Source organism: Palaemon carinicauda, chromosome 33 (assembly GCF_036898095.1).
Source record: "Palaemon carinicauda isolate YSFRI2023 chromosome 33, ASM3689809v2, whole genome shotgun sequence".
Classification (NCBI taxonomy): Eukaryota; Metazoa; Arthropoda; class Malacostraca; order Decapoda; family Palaemonidae; genus Palaemon; species Palaemon carinicauda.
This window is the reverse complement of record NC_090757.1, coordinates 1,018,163-1,040,341: the sequence shown is the minus strand read 5'-3', so window position 1 is coordinate 1,040,341 and position 22,179 is coordinate 1,018,163. Positions and strand designations below refer to the sequence as shown.

Below are 22,179 nucleotides of genomic sequence, written 5' to 3'. Positions count from 1 at the left end.
GAAACAAATTTATCAGAATTAGAGTAAGGGTAAATACCATAACAAATCAACAATTATAGCATCGACGTAAAAGCTCGAAACAGTGTTCTTAATTACACAGCTTGCCTACGAACACTAGAAATGAGTAGATTAATAATACAAAAGCAAATTTACGGAGGACTTGGGATTCAGTTAACAAGCTATTCATGCTGAGCAGCTTCCACAATCGACTGAAAACAATATGAAATTTTAAGAACACTGATTTCATTCATATCCAAAAGATTTTGCAGAATTGAGAACAAAGCCCTCAGAAGAATATTGCGAGTAAAATGGCAGGACAGGATTAGAAATGAAACAATAAGAGATATTACTCAAATGTCATATGTGGATGAGATCATAGCGAGAGATTAGATCACCAAACTTTCAACGGGGTACCACATGGCACTAGAAGAGTTGGAATACCCAGGTCTACGTGGCTGAGGACTATGAAGCCTGAAGTAGGAGGCGATGAATGAAGCAGTTGAGATTTAAAACTTCAAGATACAGACGACTGGCGGAATCTAACCGAGGTCTTCGTGTCAATATGGGTAAGAGATGATGATGATTACATTCCAACAAAGCCGTAACTAATCTTTAAATAGATCGTGGTATAAAAGACACAATTTGGACAAATTTACTAGACGAACGAACGCTTAAGGATAACGACACAACGATAAAAGACAGTCCGCCACATCAGACAATATCGGAAATCAATTTCCTTATACTTACAGATAAGACACCAATATTCCCTGCGTACCTTCAGGGGGAATCGACTCCTCTGCTTGCTTGGGGAAACGCTTCACCAGTTGTCAACTTGAATTTGGCAAGCAGAAGTCCTAAAATTGCCTAACTACTGGTAATGCTGAAATCGGGGCAAAGAGGCTCTTTAAGAGATTTAGGTAATTTTTGTTGTTATTACTTAGTTACGATAAAAATTTTGATATATCTAGATGTTTTATTTTGTTTTTGTAAATAATAACGAATTAGCCTACTAATTGTTATGGTCCAATTACTGTTTTTTTGAGTTATATTTTCAAAGGAAATTTCACGCTTAAACATTAGTTACCGTTTGGGTATGATACCGCTGTACTTAGATGGTTGTTTGGACCACATAGTTTAGCAAAATGGTCGGTAAAAGTGGTTTTATGCATAATTTAGATTAAAATCTTATTTTATATATTGATGAAATATTCTACCCACGGTATATCCTTGGAATGCAATCGTTTCTGATCAGAAATTATATGTTAAAGACCATTATTATCACCACCGAGATTGAAATAGTATTTTACTATAAGGGATATATAAGTTATTGCGACATGGTAGGGAAATTTTGATCACAAATTTTTGGACTCTGCAGAACAACGAATCATCAAAATTGACAGATCTTTGCAAAGTAATTGGTGAAGAAACTGTTTCACCAACACATACACAGCATAGAATTAAAAATCATGAAAAAACAATTGTGGTAACATTATTCGAATTTTTTTTCGAGCGTGACCCAAAATGTAATCAATTTAGAATTTCTGAAATATGCCACAAACTTACACGATTGAACCCTATACTTACTTTAAAGGTTGGTTTTCTGGTCCTATACTGCATGGGAACTCTAGTCTCTACACGATTGAACCCTATACTTACTTTAAAGGTTGGTTTTCTGGTCCTATACTGCATGGGAACCCTACTTTCTACAGGACCTCCACAGTCCTTTTATCGTATGCATTCTAAGGCATTCAACATTTCACACCGCATCTTGCTCGTTTATTCTCAAATCCACATAATCGAAGAATTTAGAAAAGAGGAAAGTCTTCAGTTTCCATTTGAAAATCTTAACATCTCCAGTCTTTCGAATTTCCTCTCGAAAGTCATAATATCTTAATTTTTTCAAGTCTATTTGAACTCCCTCCTGTATATCCAATTGCGACATAGCAATTGCAAAATTTTTAAGCCCCGAATCTTTAAATGGTAATATGTCCACGAGACTCTATGAATATTCGGCTTGCTATGTCAAGGATTCGTTTTTAGGGGCGAGATATTAAAAGTCACCTGGACGTTTAATTTTGAGCGTTTCCCAGTATTTTCGCCTGACAAAATAATAATCTATAAATAGTGGGTCGACGTGACATTAATGATCTCTTGTGGAGGTATATGAGGCTGGGAAAATTGTTAAAGGCCATCCTCCCCCCCCTCTCTCTCTCTCTCTCTCTCTCTCTCTCTCTCTCTCTCTCTCTCTCTCTCTCTCTCTCTCTCTCTCTCTCTCCTCTAAATTATTCTGTACCATCCTCTCTCTCTCTCTCTCTCTCTCTCTCTCTCTCTCTCTCTCTCTCTCTCTCTCTCTAGATGTTCGAGGCCAATCTGGTGTCGTTAAGATCATTATAGTTTTGCTGGCAAATTCCTCTCCCTTTCTGAAACACTAACGAAACACTCGAAATTAACATGGAATCATCAACTTTACAGAACTGCTCGTATACCGAACAATATAAGAAACAAAATCTTTATTTAATATTATTCTGTCCATTCCCCTCTCTCTCTTTTATTCCATAATCTGTTCCATTCTTTCTCTCTCTCTCTCTCTCTCTCTCTCTCTCTCTCTCTCTCTCTCTCTCTCTCTCTCTCTCTCTCTCTCTCTCTCTCTCTTTTAATCAATATTCTTTTCCATTCGCTCTCTCTCTCTCTCTCTCTCTTTATTCCATATTCTTTTCCATTCTCTCTCTCTCTCTCTCTCTCTCTCTCTCTCTCTCTCTCTCTCTCTCTATTCCATATTCTTTTCCATTCTCTCTCTCTCTCTCTCTCTCTCTCTCTCTCTCTCTCTCTCTCTCTCTCTCTCTCTCTCTCTCTCTCTCTCTTTAATTCCATATTCTTTTCCATTCTCTCTCTCTCTCTCTCTCTCTCTCTCTCTCTCTCTCTCTCTCTCTCTCTCTCTCTCTCTCTCTCCTCTCTCTCTCGCATGCAAATCGTTCAACGCCAAGCATAAACCTGCTCAGCCTAACATAGTTTTGCCGGGTTATTTGATGTTATTTAATTTTTGTCGTGATAAACTTTTCCCACATCGCCACTGACGCGAGACAGCGGGAAAACATTCTCCTAAAAATGATCCCCGGCGGCCAAATTAGCCATGGAGTTAGCAGAACGCTTGAATAGAAATTATACCTCACGGTCAAATTAGCCATAAACCCTAGTATTCGCCGGCCTTTTCTGATAGCGTTTAGTGGAATTCCATCAAGCTCTCGATTGTTGAGCAAATTGGCACAGAACGAAATTACTGCTGTCGCCTTTTGCCTTTGAAAATTGCGTTTGATTACCGAAATTAGGTAAAAAATTGCATACTGTTGGATGTTTCAAATTCGATTCTCATCGCTATTAAGTTGAATTCATTTAGTTCCTGGAACTTCCTCAAAGTCATTAGCTTTGGATATCTTCTGAATGAATAGTCACCTGTGTACCCAGACACTCATATATATATATATATATATATATATATATATATATATATATATATATATATATATATATATATATATATATATATATATATATATATATATATATATATATAAGAGAGAGAGAGAGAGAGAGAGAGAGAGAGAGAGAGAGATAGAGAGAGAGAGAGAGAGAGAGAGAGAGAGTGTCCTAGCTCGGGTGGAGAGGGGGCTTGGGCGCTATCATATGTGTATCAGGGTTAAAAGGTCTCAGGCATTGTCTTCCTCAACATGGCAATGTCACTGTACCTTCCCCCTGCCATTTATGAGTGGCCTTTAAACCTTTAAACAGCATTGAAATGGTTATTTTATATCTGTTGCAACTGGGCAAATAGATCATTGAATTACTCTCCATTAACTACATAAAAAGTTAAGTCACATTGAAAAAAATAAATTGGTTTATATATTCACATTATCCCATTTAATTAGAATATTCCCTCAATACCCAGGGAAACGCACATATAATTACAACACACCAAGACAACGGTATTAAAATTCTCTCATTTCAATCTCCAGGAAATTGCATTCACGTACTCTGCTTTGTCTATGCAGTAACTGCATTGAGAAATATTCACATTATCGCCTAGGGAACTACTTTAATATGTTGTCATATACACCTCAGGCTGTATTAACATTCAAATTACACTAGGAAACAGCATTAAAATATAGTCACTTTAAACACAGTCAATTGGGCTTAATGAGTATATCACATTACCGCCCATATAACGAAATCCAAAGGTTGCACAGCAATAAGATTTCACTGCGCTAAAATAAACATTAAACTCCATAATATTCTAGTAAAATATTCGCATCATTCCCAAAGAAACTAATAAAAACTATAAAATTATATAATTAAAAAATCACATTAAAGTATTCCTACATGACACTACAAACAGCCGCATCAAAATATTCTAAACACCATCTATGCAGCAACTGCATTATAAGATTCTCATTTATCCCCTCCCCCACATGGAACAGTTTTAAAATACTATCACAATCCACAGGATACTGTAACAGTAGATGGTCACATACACCAGATAATTGTATTAAAAAATTGGAAATTGCATCCCACGTCGCGAACGTTTACAGAGTTTTATTAAATATCATACAATTGCACCAAAAAGAAAAGTCATTAAACCACTTGTAACCCTTTTAATGCAACTGTATTCAATCAGTCACACTGCAGGCAATGCAAATTTATTAAAGATTGTAGAGGAAGGACAAAAATAAACCGGGATTTGGGGCCTTCTCACTTGTATTGCGCACCAGTGCTTGAGGTTACACTCGGGCACACTGTTAATGTATTCTTTTTTTATACAGTTTATATATGAAAGATATTTTTTCCCTGTTGGAGCGCTTAGGCTTGGAGCATCTTGCTTTTCCAATTGGGGTTATAGCTTGGCTTACAACAACAAGAACATGATGGGCAATAGTATTGATATTCTTGAAAAAAATATTTCTGGGCTCCGACCTGTGCCGCCCAGTGAAATACTCCTAGAGCACTATTTCTAAGGAATATAACTGCTATATATTACCAGAGAAAAAAAAGCATAGGAATGCCAGGTTGAACCCAGCTCGCTCACCTATATAAGGTGTCGGTATAAAATACTGGGGCATGGTAATTCACAACCAGAGGTCTCGCACTATTTAGATATCTCCTCTTCAAAATCCCCGCCACAGCGAGGTGCCGTTCAACACTACTACCACTAACCCAACCCACGCCAGTGACGACACTCCTTTATAGCACTGTTGTTATTAAGTCCAACATGTTTTTTTCTTGTGTTTACCCTTGGATTTATCATTATTTTATAATCGATGGCCAATTCCCATGATACCCCATCGAAGTTAAGTACTTTATCCATGAGTTTTAGCGAGATTGGGCAGTGTAACCTCTGTTTTTATTAATTGAGAAGTGTTTATATATGAACGGCGTCCCCGTTCTTACCGTTCATGGTTCGGATCTGCCCTTTTTCTCGTTAGTTCGTCCGTCATTAATATTTGTTCGAACTTTTAGGAGTTTTTTCCTTACATTTATATAGTACACCGTCTTTATGCTTTCATCTAGCATTAATTTTATGTTATCCTATGATATCAGTGTTAGCGTTTCATCAAGGAGTAGGTTATGTTGGTATGCCTGCATTCGTGCATGTTGGTGGATTGCGTCACTTTTGAGATTGTTTCGCTAGTTCTAGGAAGACGACCATCTCACTTATTATTATTAAACCTTTTAGTTTTATTTCGTACGCTCCACCTAGTTTTACATTTGGTTCGAGTGGGACTCGAGCGTATTTTGTTGTTTTTACTGTTCGATCTACCGCTTCAGTAACTAGGTTGGTACCCCTGCTTTCCATCTGCTGATGGCATCATGCTCCTCCCTTACCACTCGCCCGAGTCCCTCTCTCGCCATATTATTTCTGCATGCCTAACCTTACGTGATTTCGCTTTTAATTCATTAATTATTTCTATGTATTTGTGCATTGATATTATATTTATTGCTTTACTCCGTTATGATCATATTTTTGGGATTTTCATGTCATGTTGAGGGGATCTCCAGTTGGTAGCCCTGTCTACCACTACGCACTGGTGATTCCCCGGTAACATACCCCCCCCCCCCCCTCCACAGGTTGAGGAGGCTATTCCATCCCCCCCTCCTCCAGTGTACACCCTTCCTCTCACTCGATGGTTGTTGGTTATGACATCCGGGCCAAGTATGCTTGTTCCTCAGTCTTCCCTCAACGTTCCGACATATTGAGGACTGAGTGTACCCACGGGGTGTGACTTAGTCTCATTCATTCATACCTGGCGGTTTCGTCTCCTCCCCTCCCGTCGCCCCGATTGGCCATCGGTCGGGGGAGGGGGAGGGCCGGGACCACCGGGGACTATCACACGTGATTAGTCGGTATGACTGCACCTTGGTGTAACTTTTGCTTTTAGCTATGGTTGTAAGAATGAGCACTTATATTAGGAGTGTCCCCACCTACGGTACCTCCTGCTATTATCGTCCGCATAGGACTTATTAATATCCCATATCATTATATTATATTCTACATGAATCATTACCTTCGTCCCGGTACCTCCGGTTGGGTAGTGGGGGTTCCATTGGCTCCCCCCGCGCTCTCCCGTGGTACCCTCCCGTCATCAGACATCGGAGCCTCCGGGCTCTTAAATACAAGATCTGTTGACACTGACACAGTTTTGATTAATATCCTCCCTCCGGGAGCCCTATTCAATTACAGACATTAGTTTTAGATCATAACTGGAGTTTTCTATTTATGTATTTTAAGGATGTATCTTAGGTTACTTTAAGTTACTTTAAGTTTACTTTACCAACCCTGTTCCCCGGCCCCGGGGGCCCCGGAACTAGTTTTGATTATATTTATTCATCACTGTTTTTTGCATCCTTTTTCATCCCTTTTTATTTTATACCTCCCTGGTAATGACGGGATGGTATATTCCTCGCTATGACAATATTATTTCATTGATAATCTTAACTTATTACGGAATTGTTTCAACAATGTCAGTTAATTTTTATAATTTTTTCCCCGGTTACTATACCGGTTCGAAATTTTGTTCATAGCCTTTTGTCCCGATTTCATATCGGTCTATTTTAAGAATCCGGAACACCCGGATCTTTTTAGGTTATTAACCTATTATGGGATACTCACGTATCTGTATTTTATTCTATACTTCCCAAGTAGCGACGGGATAGTGTATTTCAAGCTATGACAATATTATTTCATTGATAACCTTAACTTATTACGGGATTGTATTAACAATGTCAGTTTATTTATAAGTTTTTCCCCGGTTACTAAACCGGTCCTAGAGTTGTTCATAGCCTTTTATCCCGGTTTCATATCTGTCTACTTTAAGAACCCGGAACACCCGGATCCTTTTAGGTTACTAACCTATTATGGGACACTCACGTATCTTTATTTTATTCTATACTTCCCAAGTAGCAACGGGATAGTATATTTCTCGCTATGACAATATTTTTTCATTGATAACCTTAACTTATTATGGAATTGTTTTAACAAAGTCAGTTAATTTATGATAAGTTTTTCCCCGGTTACTGTACCGATCTGAATTTTGTTCATAGTCTTTTGTCCCGATTTCATATTGGTCTAATTCAAGAATTCGGAGCATCCGGATCTCTTTAGATTACTGACCTGCTATGGGATACTTATGTATCTTTATGTTATTCTATACTTCCCCAGTACCGACGGGATAGTATATTTCGCGCTATGACAATATTATTTCATTGATAATCTTCATCTTTTATGGAATTATTTTGACAATGTCAGTTAATTTATGAAAGTTTTCTCCCCGGTTATTATACCGGTCCGAAATTTTGTTCATAGCCTTTTGTCCCGGTTTCATACCGGTCTATTTTAAGAATTCGGAACACCCGGATCTTTTTGGGTTACTACCCTACTATGGGACACTGTAGGTGCCCCTGTCGTTACTATCTATAATTATAACTTCGGATATATTATTTTGGGATTTTCATTTTATTTCCTTTGTGATTGATCGATTTAAACATTTATTCTCGATCTATTTATTTTACATTCCCAACGGAGTTACCTTGTTCATTAGTAACGATATACCCTCTTTCGGAGCTCGCAGTCTCTTCTACCTTGGCGACTCTTTAGATCTGGGTTGGCGGGTTTGCCTGGAGTGTCAGGGCAAAGAGACCCTGTGTCTCTTCCTTTTAGGGTTTTCAAGGAAGCACGTGGCTGATGTCGGGCCACGTCCCGTTGTCCCTAAAGTTAAAGCTACCTGCCAGCCCTACCAAAGACTCACAGGTCTTCCAAATCACCAAACCAGTTAAGACTTCTCTTGGGTCGAGAGCGAAGCCTGGCCTGAAACCTACGACCCCGGAGGCTCCCTTCGATCCGGCAGCCCTTTCAAGATTGATGCATGGCCTCTCGTGGCATGGTTAGTTTCAACCTGACCTTTCATTAGAAGAGGCCAGCGACCGATCCCAGGGATGAGGTAGAAATTTATTTCTATTTGAACACGATGTTGTGCTGATATTTATCCATATATATACATATACAGTATATATAATTTACGGACCTCTGTAGCTCACTGGCTCAAACCTCGTGTCACATACCGAGTCACCACGAATTATAGGATGGAAGATTCCTGGTGCCTCTGTGAACTTGACAATTGAATGGAATTATTGCCCATTAGGGGGAAGAGAGAGTGCTAAACCAGATAGCCTCATACAGGGTCTCATTTGTTATGGGCTACCTCAACAGCACAATATATCATCCCGGATGCCTCTAAGCTCCCGGAATTTGTCGAAAGCAATCCGTGGAAGGGGGCCTTGCGCTCTCCCTTCAAAGATGGTATGTTAACCATCGAAGGGTTTGGCACCCGGACTGTAGAAGATTTTGAATTCTACCCGCCGGGTCTACAGTTCCCTCTCTCTGGTTTCGCATGTCTTACCGAGGAGACACTCGTAAGGTTTGACAAGGTCCCCAAAGAAACCAAAATGTACCCAAAGGGGCAGGCTCAGTCCACCTGGGTCCGGCCCTTAAACGAGTGAGTGTGTGTTAACACTACGTTAACACCTCACAAGAGCCCGTACACGATGTTTCTAGTGGAGGAGTAAACCCCTACTCCGTGTGTCACTAAGATATCGGACCTTGCTCAGCAGGCAATAAACGAGGACAAGCCGTTACCGCAGCTGAAGGAAACGCATCCAACCTCCCTCCTGTCCCTGGGGGATCACGATTGCTGGACTAACGCCCCGGCGACCTTCACATCGGGTAAATTAAGCGCTGACTGTGCTCCCATTCAGTTCAGCGAGTGGCTACCCAGGTTCCGGAATCCCTGATATGCCTCAAGTTCGAAGCCTGTATGCGCCTGAGTAGACCTATCAACTCGGCTACAATGGCAGGAAAGACCTCTTTAATATATGAAGAAGAACCACCTTTTAAGGTCTTGACGAAGTCATTACTTCAAACCTTACTGTCTGATTCCTACGACTTCTTTGCGGCCAGACGTCGTTGCTGTAGGCATGTCTTGTCTGAGGCCACTATCAGACATGAGCCTAACAAGCTCATTAAAGCCCCAGTCTGGAGCTACTAGGGTCAATCAGAGCCTCAAGGTTCGATGGGCTTAGTCCCCAAGCACAAGTTCGAACCGGCCAGCAACCAATCTCGAGGTAGAAAGAGTCTGAGATCTTTCCATTCCTTCCAAACCGGCAGTCCCAACAGGTGGTTCAAACCATCCCGGTGGCACAAGGGAGTCAACCTTTCACTTCGAAGGGTCAACCCCAACAGCAATACGTGCTGGTTCCTCAGTCCCAAGTAGCAACTACCTCCTATGCTACTTCCCCAGCCCTTAGGCCCACCTTTGAAACTCAGGGTGCTTTCCAGGGTTACCAGCGCCCCAGAGGCGCTAGCTCGAGAGGAACTTTTCGCAACAGCTACTCTCGAGGCCGGGGAGGTAAATCCGCAGCAAATCATTGGGGGTTCTCAGGTAGGGGTAGGACTTTACATCTTCCGGAACCGTTGAACGTTCAACATTTGGGCTTTCAGTATAATTTCCAAAGGTCTGGGGTGGAGTTGGATAGAATGGCCCCCTCCACCAACCAGTTTTCATCAACATCCAACGGAAGAGCTAGTCTTATATGAAAACGATTTATTGCAAAAGGAAGCAATAAAGAAAGTAAATCGTTTGTAATTTCAGGATCACTTCTTCAGCGGGCCAAAGAAAGACTCAGAATAGCGAAGAGTAATCCTAGACCTGTCGCTTCTGAATTCTTACATTTATTGCGACAAGTTTCACATGCTGACCATCTCTCAGGTGCGGACCTTGCTTCTCTGTGGGGCCGTCACCTCCCCTATGGATCTTGCAGACGTTTGCTATCATGTTCCGAAAGCAAGGCATTTTCGTCCATTTCTAGGCTTCAACTAGGCAAACTGCCTCACAGCAACTACAGAGTGATAATCTCTTACAACAGTTTTGGTTCCAAATCAACTTCGAGAAATCTCGTTTGGTCCCGAGGACAAGTTTCAATGGTTAGGATTCAATGGGTTCTATGCTCCCACACTCTGTCTCCCAACAGCCAAGAGGAACGATATAGCAAAACACAATACGTTTTCTCAAAGACAAATTGTCTTCCAGAAGAAATCAAGAGAGAATCCTGGGTGCCCTCCAGTTTGCCTCAGTAACAGATATACTACTGAAGGCCAGACTGAAAGATATAAGCAGAGTATGGTGCTCCAGGAAAACGAGTAATATCGAGACAAAGGGGTCGACTCCAACCAATTCTGAAGAAAAGACTTCAACCATGGACAAAGGTCAAAATCTGGCAAATCCGTTTCCTTACAATATCCACCCCCAAGCTCGTCATTTACACAGACGCCTCCCTAACAGGCGGGGGGGGGGGGATACTCTCAGTACACGAAAGTCCTGGGACTATGGTCGACAATATTCCGCCAACTTCATATCAATGTTTTAGAGGCCATGGCGGTATTTTTTACCTTAAGCAACCGGCTCCTGCCAAAAACCAACATATCAGGTTTCTTCTAGATAGATAGTGGCGGACGCACTTTCGAGGACAACTCCGCTGGAGTCGGAGTGGTCACTAGACCCAATGTCCTTCAGTTGGATTCTTTCTCAGGTTCCGGATCTCCAGATAGATCTGTTTGCAACAAAGTCCAACTACAACTAGAGTGCTACGTAGCTCCCAGCCCGGATCCTCGGGCTTACGCCACAGACGCACTATCATTAGTCTGGAACACTTGGGAGAGAATTTACCTATTCCCACCAATAAATCTGTCGATGAAAGTGTTAGACAAGCTCAGGACTTTCAAAGGCCAAGTTGCTCTAGTAGTCCCCATCTGGCCCAAGCACAACGGGTTTCCCCTTCTGGTGGAACTGGGTCTCCACCTCGACAGATCCCCAATCCAATACTAACACAAGCAGTACAACTCGCTGTGTGTTAGCTTCCTTAAATTCAGAATGCCCTACCTTTCTGGACTTTATGAAATTTGCAGCTCAAGAGGTGCAGATATTGATCCTCAAATACGTTATTTTTAGAATCTGATAAGAGGGGATCCACCCTTCGACAGTATGATTCGGCTGTTATGAAACTTGCCAGTTTTTAAGGGACTCAAAGGTTGAGACGATGACTATGAATCTGACAGTAACCTTCTTCAGAATTTTATTTGAATCAGACTTAGCGACTTGTACTATTACCACAAATTAAGTCAGCCTTGAAGGTTTTACAATTGGCTTTAATATTGCCCTTACAGATTCATACTTCTCATCCATCCCGAGAACCTGCACCAGATTGAAACCATCAACTCACCCTAGCTCAGTTTCCTGGTTTCTGAATGACGTACTTAAGTTGGCTTCAGACACTCTTAACGAGACTTGCCATTATATTCCATTGGTTAGGAAATCCTTGTTCTTAATGAACCTGACTTCTGGCGCCAGAATATCAGAACTTTCAGCCTTGTCTAGAGATCCAGGTCATATTGAATTTCTCTCGTCAGGGGAAGTACTCCTTTCCCCTGACAAAAGATTTTTAGCGAAAATGAGGACCCCCAGGACAGACGGTTCCCCTGGAAGATTGTCCCACTTCCGCAGGACCCATCTTTATGTCCAGTAAACACTCTGGAAGCCTACTTAAACATATCTCCCGTTCAGTCCTCGGGGCCCTTACCCATTAGAGAAGGTGAAGAACCATCATCCTGAAAGGACTCAGACAGAAGATTCTGCATTTCATTAACGGGCTACCTAGAATCATTCCCACATCACTCCCTCACGTCCATGATATATGAGCTGTAGCTACCTCAGTTAATTACTATGAACTTCACTGGACTTACTAAATATACAGGCCGGAAGTCTCCAACAGTATTTAAACGCCACTGCTTAAAACCTCTGGAAGCCTTATATTTGCTACAGTGGCAGCAGGGAATGTGATTCCTCCTGAACATAGTGAACCTTAATCAACTATGTCTTGCTATCCTCTTACCTGTTGTTTTGGATTTTATTTTACTTCCTCAGGTATTGTTCCAAGATTTGGGACCATTTCTCTGGTACTATTTCACTGCGCGGCACAGGTCGGAGCCCAGAAAAGGGATTTTGACGAAGGAAAAATCTATTTCTGGGCGAGAGACCTGTGCCGCCCAGTGAACCCTCCCTTGACTTCCCTCCCAACATGGGCCCCAAACCTTGGGTGCTATGAGGAGTGACGTCACTGGCGTGGGTTGGGTTAGTGGTAGTAGTGTTGAACGGCACCTCGCTGTGGCGGGGATTTTGAAGAGGAGATATCTAAATAGTGCGAGACCTCTGGTTGTGAATTATCACGCCCCAGTATTTTATACCGACACCTTATATAGGTGAGCGAGCTGGGTTCAACCTGGCATTCCTATGCTTTTTTTTCTCTGGTAATATATAGCAGTTATATTCCTTAGAAATAGTGCTCTAGGAGTATTTCACTGGGCGGCACAGGTCTCTCGCCCAGAAATAGATTTTTCCTTCGTCAAAATCCCTTTAGGCAACAGCATTAAGAGCTTCTCACACGAGCCCCGAGGACCGCTTTAGAAATATTTGTCTCAGTCCACAAGCTAATGCACTTAAAGGTGTCAAATAACAGCAAATGCAGTAACAGTAAAACATTGCCACATTACATACCATCCAACTTCATAGAGGGTATCCCCTAGCCATCAACTTTTCGAGACTTTATTACAATCTATGGAACTACATCGTAAACTACCGACCTTCACTATCGAATTGTATTAAATAAAATATTACAGCTCGTGCAGCTGCAAAGAAATTGTCAAAATACAACTTATGAAACGAGAAAAAATGCATTTTTACTATTCCCTAAAAGCGCTTTAAGACGAGTTTTCATAAACATTATCACTAATTTCACCTTTAATTTATACTGTTGTGAAATTTATCAAAGATATAGTAACATTATACCCGCCAAGCAAGTGCAATAAAGGATTCTTATGAAAACCCCAAATCAATCGACAAAGGATTCTTTTAAAACATCCTAGGCGGCAATGCCTTTTTTTTAACAATACACAATGCTACAGTGATATATATTTCTGTAATATCTCACTAGGCGACGCCATCAAATAATTATATCACATCCCAGGCAAGCGAGATACTTTTTTAGGATTCACTTCGTGGAACTATAAACGTGTTTAATTAATTTCTGTACTACAATTCCTGAAACGTCCTTAAAATGGAGTCGATTGGTACGTCCCATGCAGTGGATTGAAAATTTCTGCAGGACCTCATATTGAAGCAATTTTAGCAGCACACTAAAGGCAAACTAAAAAAAAATGACCACTATGCATCTAATAGAATTCACCGGTATCAAACATGTTGCATTACACAATGCAACTGTTACATATGTGTTACCTTACTCCTGCATTGATTAAATTGAGTCGAGTGGTTAAACTACACCCAGTGTAACTTAAAATTAATCTTAAATTATCCCTGCATTAATCAAACTGTGGAAGATATTGCAACTGTCAAATAAGAGTTACCTTACTCCGGCATTAATTAAATTGTATTAGGCAGGTTAAATTACACCGTGTAACTTAAATGTAATTTTACCTTATTCCTGCATTAAAAAAAAATTTTAAACATATATAATGGTAAATTATTGTCGCCCAACATTCAACGTACCTGTATAAAAGTATTGTCTTTTACAACACACATCTTCTATAAAGAATCCCATTGTCAAGATGCCAGAAAACCTCAATCAATCAATCAATCTAAAGAACTCCATTAAAGTAAAGTTACACACCCTGGAAATGCATTAAAAAAAGATAAGGTACATGTACTCCACATGCATTGCGTGTAAGATTTCAGTTTGTTGCCCATCACCCTAAAATCTATTTACGCTATACCTCACGCTACAGAGTTAAAATAGGTCAAATTATACAATACGCACCATTCTCTTAACTACCTATTGAACTGTAAAGATTGTTCAGATTCACACAAGATGCACTGTTTGAAAAACCGTATTTTAATTGGAAATTCTCCGTAGAAATATACTGTTCTCAGCCGAATTTCAGTAAAATACAGGTGACCGTAATTATTACTCTACTTTGTTACCTATTACGGGTTGGTGACCGTAACATCGCTCCTTTACGTCAATACATCCGTTTTCAAAACGGCAAATGCCTGGCAACATTTATTCCAGGATTTTTACGGTTTTTGATGCAAAATTTTAACAGTATGCACCTGTAATCATGGAAAAAAACTGTTACAATTACGCAATGCAACATTAATGTTGCAGAACACCGGGCAATCACGTTACGATTTTCACATTACACCCAAGCATCAGAATAATTCACATCCTCCACCCCGTGCAACTGCATATACATTTAATACCCGTGCAATTGTATCAAAGTTTCATATCGGTGCAATTGCATAAAATCTAACATTACTCTTCTTGCAACTAATTTCAAATATCCTCACATTTCAGCTCATTATAGTGAATTAAAGCCTATCAATACCACCCCATTTTACAATACTGAAATATTGTATTATATCCACGTGCAACTATGCTAAAAGCTTATCACAGCACCCCCATGCAACTGCATTCAAAGATTGTCACATTACAATCCATATAACTGGCTTCGTTACAATCCATACTACCAGCTCTATCACAATCTATACAACCAGTTTCATCACAATCTATACAACCAGCTTCATCACAATCGATACAACCAGCTTCACCACAATCCATACAACCAGCTTCATCACAATCCTTATACAACCAGCTTCATCACAATCCATACAACCAGCTTCATCACAATCCATACAACCAGCTTAGTTACAATCCATACAACCAGCTTCATCACAATCCTAATACAACCAGCTTCATCACAATCCATACAACCAGCTTCATCACAATCCTTATACCAGCTTCGGAGGAGGTTTGGGCAACGTAAGAAGAGGCCTTGGGTTTTCCTCCCTTCGAATGAGAAAAATCTCGCTTGGACTTCTTCCGCCGTCGCGAAAACCTCTCTCACTGGAAGGAAGACCACTCCTTACACCTGTTGACACTATCACACCGTTGACCTCTGCAAGAAGGACAAAGGGCATGAGGATCAGTCTCGACCGCCGACATAAATGTTCCACAGGGGCGGTCGGAAAGTCCAGGGCAGGAGCGCATGGTTGCAGAAGTCAACGTCACACACACTCAGTCTAAGAAAAGAGAGGAAGCAAAAAGCGTTAATGCCTGCCAATTGTCGGCGAGGATGAAGAAGAGCAACGACCGTTCACCATCCGAGCCGAAAGCAAAGTGAGCTCAATCACAGATGTGCGAGAGGGAGCAATAGCAAGCTACCCTCCCTACCCCCCCCCCCCTCCCCGCTAACTAGCGGTGTGGGTAGTTAACCCTCGTTAAAAATTAATGGCGCGTGATTTCAGCTACGCCGAAAGTAATACCATTAAATAGCTAAGGTTTGTATTCCAGGTACGGAACAATCAATCATCCAAATAGGTGCACAAAAGATTGACAATGACTGGTCAGTTGTCATTATGCCTTACCTTAGCAGCTATAAAGTTCCTCAAAGTATCAAGTATGCAAGGGGTTGAATAATCCCCACAAGATGTTAGACGTTCCATTTGGTTACACTTCAAGGATCTGTAAAGTATCAGTCACATATCAGTAGTTATAAAATGAAATATTTGGATTGCTCATTAAATACTCAAAAGATTTCACTTTACCAGACTAAATAAAGAGTTATCAAAATTTATCCACTAGATAATCAGTCATAATTATTTATTCACATTAAATATATCTAGAAGTCCCGCTCCTAGACAAAAGTACTAGACAACTCACAGAATAATCATTATACCAGTTCTAAATTAAGAGGAAAAACTATCCAATTATATAAAACTTGTCATTTGATATAAATACTGTACCATTAGAAATGAAATTGAGTACTTATCCTTAAATGTTTATTATACAGGTTAAAAATAATGCTAACAAAGTTTCAAATCTGAGAAAAAATCAAAATCGCTCGTCTGAAATTTTGGCAAAACCACAAGCATATAATTTCGTTAAAAAAAAAACAGGAAAGACCAACCAAAGAGAAGAATCATGGCCCACATGCACAGGACCGGAAGAGGAAAACCATGGCCCACACGCACGGAACTGAAGAGAAAAATCATGGCCCACACGCATGAGACTGAAGAGAAAAATCATGGCCCACGCGCACAGGACCCGGAGAAAAATCATGGCCCACACGCATGAGACTGAAGAGAAAAATCATGGCCCACACGCACAGGACCAGGAGAAAAATCATGGCCCACACGCACAGAACCCGGAGAAAAATCATGGCCTACACGCATAGGTACGGGAGAGAAAAATCATGGCCCACACTCACAGGACCAGTAGATAAAAATTATGGGTCACTAGCACGGTACCGTGAGAGAGAATCGCAACCCACACGCAAGGGATCAGGAGAGAAAAATCATGGCCCACACACACAGGAACATGAGAGAAAATCATGGCCCACACACACAGGAACATGAGAGAAAATCATGGCCCACACACACAGGAACATGAGAGAAAATCATGGCCCACACACACAGGAACAGGAGAGAAAAATCATGGCCAACATACACAAGACCAGGAGAGAAATCATGGCCCACATGCAAGGGATCGGTAGAGAAAAATCATGGCACATGAACATAGAACTGGAAGAGAAAAATCATGGCCCATGCACATAGAACCGGAAGAGAAAAATCATGGCCCATACCCATAGAACCGGAAGAGAAAAATCATGGCCCATACCCATAGAACCGGAAGAGAAAAATCATAGCCCATACCCATAGAACCGGAAGAGAAAAATCATGGCCCATACCCATAGAACCATAAAAGAAAAATCATGGCCCATACCCATAGAACCGGAAGAGAAAAATCATGGCCCATACCCATAGAACCGGAAGAGAAAAATCATGGCCCATACCCATAGAACCGGAAGAGAAAAATCATAGCCCATACCCATAGAACCGGAAGAGAAAAATCATGGCCCATACCCATAGAACCATAAAAGAAAAATCATGGCCCATACCCATAGAACCGGAAGAGAAAAATCATGGCCCATACCCATAGAACCGGAAGAGAAAAATCATGGCCCATACCCATAGAACCGGAAGAGAAAAATCATGGCCCATACCCATAGAACCGGAAGAGAAAAATCATGGCCCATACCCATAGAACCGGAAGAGAAAAATCATGGCCCATACCCATAGAACCGGAAGAGAAAAATCATGGCCCATACCCATAGAACCGGAAGAGAAAAATCATGGCCCATACCCATAGAACCGGAAGAGAAAAATCATGGCCCATACCCATAGAACCGGAAGAGAAAAATCATGGCCCATACCCATAGAACCGGAAGAGAAAAATCATGGCCCATACCCATAGAACCGGAAGAGAAAAATCATGGCCCATACCCATAGAACCGGAAGAGAAAAATCATGGCCCATACCCATAGAACCGGAAGAGAAAAATCATGGCCCATACCCATAGAACCGGAAGAGAAAAATCATAGCTCATACCCATAGAACCGGAAGAGAAAAATCATGGCCCATACCCATAGAACCATAAAAGAAAAATCATGGCCCATACCCATAGAACCGGAAGAGAAAAATCATGGCCCATACCCATAGAACCGGAAGAGAAAAATCATGGCCCATACCCATAGAACCGGAAGAGAAAAATCATAGCCCATACCCATAGAACCGGAAGAGAAAAATCATGGCCCATACCCATAGAACCATAAAAGAAAAATCATGGCCCATACCCATAGAACCGGAAGAGAAAAATCATGGCCCATACCCATAGAACCGGAAGAGAAAAATCATGGCCCATACCCATAGAACCGGAAGAGAAAAATCATAGCCCATACCCATAGAACCGGAAGAGAAAAATCATGGCCCATACCCATAGAACCATAAAAGAAAAATCATGGCCCATACCCATAGAACCGGAAGAGAAAAATCATGGCCCATACCCATAGAACCGGAAGAGAAAAATCATGGCCCATACCCATAGAACCGGAAGAGAAAAATCATAGCCCATACCCATAGAACCGGAAGAGAAAAATCATGGCCCATACCCATAGAACCATAAAAGAAAAATCATGGCCCATACCCATAGAACCGGAAGAGAAAAATCATGGCCCATACCCATAGAACCGGAAGAGAAAAATCATGGCCCATACCCATAGAACCATAAAAGAAAAATCATGGCCCATACCCATAGAACCGGAAGAGAAAAATCATGACGTACACACACAGTACTGGGGAAGAAAACTATGGTGTACATGCACAGGACTAAGGAGAGAATAATCATGGCGAACAAATGAGAGACCAGGAGAGAAAAATCGTTATCATTACAGTCTCAATCAAATTTGGATATTTATTAATCTTATAAATGTTGTCATATATTTTCAAGATGATTCATACGAAAAAAATTACTTAAATCTCCAGAAAATTAATAGTCAATGGAAATATTTACTAGAGAATAGTGTTCCCGATTGTTATCCCAAGGATGCAACGATGCCATGTTAGTTTTTCTGCCAATGGTATTTTGTTTTAAGTCAATGCATTTTGGGTAAAAATGCTGAAACCTGATTGGTTGCTTCGTTTCAAGATTATCCAATTAACAGAGATTATTCTGGAATTCAAATGTCCTAAAAAAGTACGTTAGTTGACCGTTATGGATTGCGTTGTTCAGACGTGCAGTACTGTAGTTGTTGCTTCGCATATTTTTAAGTTATTGGTCAGCTTCATGGATATTACAATGGAACTCCAGATGTAGTGAACAAGTTTCTGTGTGAACATTCAGTGCTACCAAAACTTAAGCGTCCGAGATAAAGTGTCGGGGTAGTATTATTACGCCAAAATACTAGCCCACGGGGCTAACGTGTGTAGCGAAACATAGTCTGCTTGCCACAACATAAGAGCAAGGAGATAATGTTTAATTGCGAGAGAAGCGAGCATAAGGCAGAGCAAAAACTAATAAATAATTAGCTCAATTATGTAAAGAGGTCGCGAGCAAAGCGAGCATATGACAGGACAATAATCCAATAAATAATTAGCTCAATTACGTAAAGAGGTATTTTTAATATCATGTATACTACTAAGATCAACTTGACTCCATAAAAAATGGAATCTAACAAAATGTTTTCTATGTGTCCGGAAGGCTGGTAAACAAAACCTTCGGTGTTTTGACCATGTATTATTACGGTAGCATTTTATAACGGCGATTGGCTTATCTTATTTTACCAGTTTTCTGTATTCTCCCACCCAAAAACCCTGCTTTCCACCGGTAGAACTCCATTATTACAGTTATCAAGGCAGGGTCCTGTGCATAGAAATCTGATTATTTGAGACAGATATAAAGGTCATATTCGTTATAAACACAAATTTAATGTAGAAATAATATATTTTCAAATAAGATAGAGTTTGATTATAACCAGAAAAATCATAGCGGCCCCAGGCCCGATAATCCTTAGTTGTTTATGGAAGGTTATCAAGAACAGACTCACGACATGTTAGCAAGAACAGACTCACGACAGTGACCGCCAAGCCACCGTCCACCGGCAGAGCTGGACTGCAATTAAGTCAACTCCCACCCCTGCCCAGGTTGAATGTGAACCAACAAGTCTGCCTCCAGGACCAGACATCCAAATTCCAAAGAATCCAATCGATGGGACAAGGCTAGGATTGTCATAGGTGGCTTGCCACTTGCGTTAACATAAGTAAGAGATCCGCCTTCCACTATCAAATATTTCATTGGAACCATTTTCTTTTCCTATATCCAAGTAACAAACTTTAATCTCCGTAGTTACTTTCCCCAACACGTTAAAGTCGTCAGTTCCCTACAAATCCTATTACAGTCTCCATGATTAAACAGGCCTAAATACAAAGCTTGAAAGCCCACAAGTGTCACTTATGTAACTCGCCCCACACCTTTATACTTTAAAATTTCGCTTTATTTTCTTTGCACATTACTACTTGATAAATGTCACTATTTTAGTTGATAGTTCACTGTATGTTGAATATATTTTACTTCATGAATATTGGGCACTTCGTGAATAATGTCTGTTAAACTTTAGGCCACGCCGCTTGCACTTCTTGGATTCGCACCAATACTCCCGTTCTTTTCTTGGGACAAATTGACAGCCTTGCAGAATACCCCTGTACAGAGTTCCTATATAGAATAAAATAACCTATGAATTGTGATCTTAATTCTCCATCTCTGCTATCATCTATCATCACCTAAAATACATTTCTCGTTTCACCACTCCCCATCAAGCTGCATTAGCCTATTATCACTTCACACTCGCATGCAAGTGCTTTATTAAATCATCACAGCACCCATTCACCTTGCTTGAAATATAAACTCAAGAAGCTGGGTAAATTATTTTCTCATTACTTCCCATGAAACTTAATTAAAAGACTTTCAGATCGCATTTACAGTTAATGACCTTAATACTTTTTATATCACACCCCCATGCAACTGGATTAAAAGTTAAATTTTGTTACATTAATCACAAAATTATGTGAAATGGTTGCCACAAATATTAACCGATTGCCACATTGTAGTATGTCCTATAATTAGGTTTAAAGTTTTCTGATCACTAAGCTAAAAGACAGAGTAAATAAAATGAAACTACATTGGAAGATAGCTATATTACAACCCATAAATCAGTTTAAATTTTATCACTACACTTCATGCAAGAGTTAAAAGCTTTCCAGATTACTCTTATACAACGTATTGCAAGATTGTAATAAATCGCTCTGTACATATACAATAAAAGACCTTTACTTTGCTTTTCACACCTATGATTTATAGTTTTATAATACACCCCATGGAACAAAGTTAAAAAGTTTTTCGTAACATAAAACTGTATTAAACTGAATTTTAGTAGCACACACTGATACAACTGCATTAAAAGCTTTCCTTATGATACCTCATATAGATGCATAAAAGATTTTTCTTTTCTTTTTTGCAGTATCCATTGGAACAGCATGTAAGCCCTTTTACATTACAACCCATACTACTGTTATTTTGGAAAAAAATGCTCATGTTATACGTTATGGACTATATTATAAGTTTTCTTTATCCCAGGAAAATTTAATCATGCAACTGCATTGCATAATTTTTAAAGACAATAAATTTTAAAGTTAATTACATTCACATGCAATAAGGATTCACCATAACGCCTCATGCAACCATTTCAAAAGATTCTTAATTGGATTGAGGTGGCCGATGTGGTAACGTCCCTGACTGGTAAACGCCAGACTGGGGTTCGAGTCGCGCTCTAACTCCTGTTTCTTTGGACGCTCCAATCTCACCATCATTGTGAGCTAAGGATGGGGGAGAGCCAATAGGTTTATCTGCCGAGTCATCAGCAGCCATTGTCCTGTCCTCCTTGGTCCTAGCTTGGGTGGAGAGGATGCTTGGGCGTTGATCATATGTTTATATGGTCTATCTCTTAGGCATTGTCCTCCTCGATAGGGCAATGTCACTGTCCCTTGCCCCAGAAACTTGAACCTTTAAACAGCATTGAAATGGTTATTCTATAACTCTTGCAACAGGGCAAATAGATCATCGAATTACTCCCATGTAACTATATCAAAAGTCAAGTCACATTGAAAAAAATAAATTTGT

At 40.4% G+C, this 22,179-nt stretch overlaps 1 long non-coding RNA gene across 10 annotated transcripts in view; it reads right to left on the bottom strand.

Annotated features, from left to right (window-relative positions):
• LOC137625816 (uncharacterized) overlaps positions 1 to 798 on the bottom strand; it is a 44,860-nt gene extending 44,062 nt beyond the window's left edge. For all 10 annotated transcript variants that reach the window (XR_011040910.1, XR_011040911.1, XR_011040916.1 and 7 more), the window contains exon 1: positions 748 to 798. This is a non-coding gene — a long non-coding RNA (uncharacterized lncRNA). The remainder of the gene's footprint in view (positions 1 to 747) is intronic.
• Positions 799 to 22,179: the final 21,381 nt, after the last annotated feature.